General features: G+C 46.8%; 1 non-coding gene across 1 annotated transcript; it reads left to right on the top strand.

Annotated features, from left to right (window-relative positions):
• Positions 1-676: 676 nt before the first annotated feature.
• Positions 677-750, top strand: TRNAL-AAG (transfer RNA leucine (anticodon AAG)). The gene has a single exon. It is a non-coding gene; the product is annotated as a tRNA-Leu (tRNA).
• Positions 751-2730: the final 1980 nt, after the last annotated feature.

The following is a 2730-nucleotide window of genomic DNA, read 5'->3' on the forward strand; positions in this document are numbered from 1 at the left end:
CCCAAGAAAAGGCTTTATAAAGGTCTTGTGGAGATCATGCAGCCGGGGCCATTGTACCGCGCGCCTTACCGGGGAGGCCCAGGGCATGCTATTTTAAAGCGAGTGAAGAAGATGCCAGTTAGGCCCGGAGTGAAAACATTCTTTTTCAAATTACACTCTAATACACTACCAGTCAAAACGTGGCTTGAAGAAAAGCGAATCTTTTTCCCTTGAACAAGGAACTGTCTATTATGTAAGAAGCCAGAGACAACCGAGCATGTTTTTCTAGACTGCTGGGACGCAATATTCCGCTGGGACGTCCTACAGAGAACTATCAAGAGTTACCACTAGACCCTTATCAGGTGTTTACCTGTCGATCACGAAGATGTACCCTATGACTTGTTCATGCTTCTTGGCCTCCACAGCTTGTGGACAACACGTATGTAAGTAAGGCATGCAGACATTAGTACCCGCAGTGCACGTGAAAACTTTATTGAAAGCCCTGCTTACCTTAGGGAATGTATCGAGGCACAGCATGACCCACATCAGTGGGTAGCACTTCTGGATGATCTAGTGAAGTTGAAGAAATCTTAACTTAGCTCGCCTCAGCTCAAATGTAGCTGAAGTGTTTTATTGTTTGTGACTTTCTCGTTTCTCATGTGAACTTCGGAACTGAAGAAAAAAAATGCTCTCACTCGGCCTGCTAGCTCAGCCGGTTAGAGCGTTGCGCTAAGAACGCGAAGGTCGTAGGTTCGATCCGTGCGCAGGCCACGATGTTTCTTTTAATGGAAACCCCAATGGCTACCTTCCTCATTTTTTACATTTTATTTTCTTATGTAATGCAAATACGCATCCCTCTCTTTTCGCCGCCTACGCGCACAGAAAATGACTCACCCTTGTCTTTTAGTTGGTCGTGCCATTGTTCTCGATCGGCCTGCTAGCTGAAGAAACTGAGCTGCAAAGCCAGCTTGACTTTTATTTCAATGCAGAAACTACAGCCCCAGATAACTTTGCCAGAGAAATAAAAGAAATTAAAAGCAAACTCGAAAATAATACAGAAAGGTACAGGGGCGCAGTTGTACCAGCGCGAGCGGGAAAAAGTGTATAGTGGTGAAACCCCGACCAAACGTGGTCTATCAGATGGAAAAGCTATGCGTCGCGCAACGAAATAAAGGCGATAATGTACCGAGATGAAGTTGTGCAAGGGTGCTATTCTCGACACGCATGGCGGCTGCACGGCCGCCATTATTCGCCATGTTGACTCTCTGATTGGGTGTGGCGAGCTCACGTGCCTTGAAATTTGTGCCGGGAAACGGAAGTTTTGCGAAATGTCATTTTGCGTTTTCATCAAGATGACGAAACGTGACGTGGAGCTGCAAATTTTATGGACTAATACATTTTTTTGGTCCTTGGCAGATATATTGTGATGTTAGCGCTTCAACAAGGATGTGAGCGGTAGCGTGCAGAAGCCAGTGCAATGCATCTGCAATTGCGCGAATATGTGGTGGCGATCCAAGATATGCGCCATGCCAGCTTGCTGATTGGCTGAAGGAATATCTCGTGAGGAGCGTCACAGGAAGGGCTGTTTCGTAAGCGTAATTTTGACGATGCGTGACGTTGCGCTGGGCCGCCATTGCTGAGATTTTCCGCCATAATTTTTGCTGCGACGAGCCGCGCGAATTATGCTAATGAGCAGCCATATGCAATGACAGCCGAGAGGAATGCGTATCGCCACATTTTCCCCGCCGTTTGGCGCCACGAAAATCTTTTGTTCATAACGCGTGCTCATGATATTTGCATCGCTCTCGGGTAGTGTTGGCATTTGTGTTTGGGGCCAATAATATTTAAAAGAACGCGTTTATACGAAATAATATTGGTTGAACATAGCAAACTTTCGGCAATGTTGTCCACTTTTCACTGCTACATTTGTATTGTAATCAAGATTAATGCCTTTTCGCACAATCAAAAGTTATGACAATGGCCTCTTTTTAATTTAAAAAAGAAATGTACGCAAGGCGGCGCCTTGAAGTTTCCTTCTGCACCAGCGAAATGAACAAGAGATGGCAGCGCCGGCGCTTGCGTCGCGCTAGTGGATATCTCTGGCGCGCGCAACGCTATCGGTGATGTTCGGCCGTTTCTCAGCCAGCCGAGTCTGGCTGATGGAGTCACTTGCGTTTCACGAGATAGCGATAATGTGGCCTAGAACGTGCGCGCATCACCACTGGTAGGTCGCGTATGTTCTCTCAAGCAAGAAAACAAGCGCGTTCGCGTCAATATGCGATGACTCATTCCATTTTCCGGGGACACGCATTCTAGTATTGAAGCAGACGACGGCTTGCACGCAGCAGACGACGGAAGCGAGAAGCGTTTTCGACGGAATAATCGTATGCTTTGAGATAGCTGCTTTATTTTTACTGCGGAGGAAAACTGTTTTGCTTTCACTGATAACGCTACATTCAGTGCCTTCATTTCAGTTTCTTAGGCGAAACGTCAAGATGGCGTCACGTTACGTAAGCAAAACTGCGCCACCAGCGCCATTTTGTTTGCGTCGCGCCTACGTCACGCACCGAAGAAAATGGCGGAATGTCCAGAATAGCGCCCCAAGACGAGGAACAGATACGTCGCGCATTTGTTGATTATTATCGGGATTTAGTTGGCCACGAACCCCAGATTGTGGAAGGTTTTCAGAACGGTTTCTTGAGACATGCCAAAACTTGAAGCAGAAGTTAAAACGAATGTCGAAGCACCAAT

Source organism: Dermacentor andersoni, chromosome 8, assembly GCF_023375885.2.
Source record: "Dermacentor andersoni chromosome 8, qqDerAnde1_hic_scaffold, whole genome shotgun sequence".
Taxonomy (NCBI): domain Eukaryota; kingdom Metazoa; phylum Arthropoda; class Arachnida; order Ixodida; family Ixodidae; genus Dermacentor; species Dermacentor andersoni.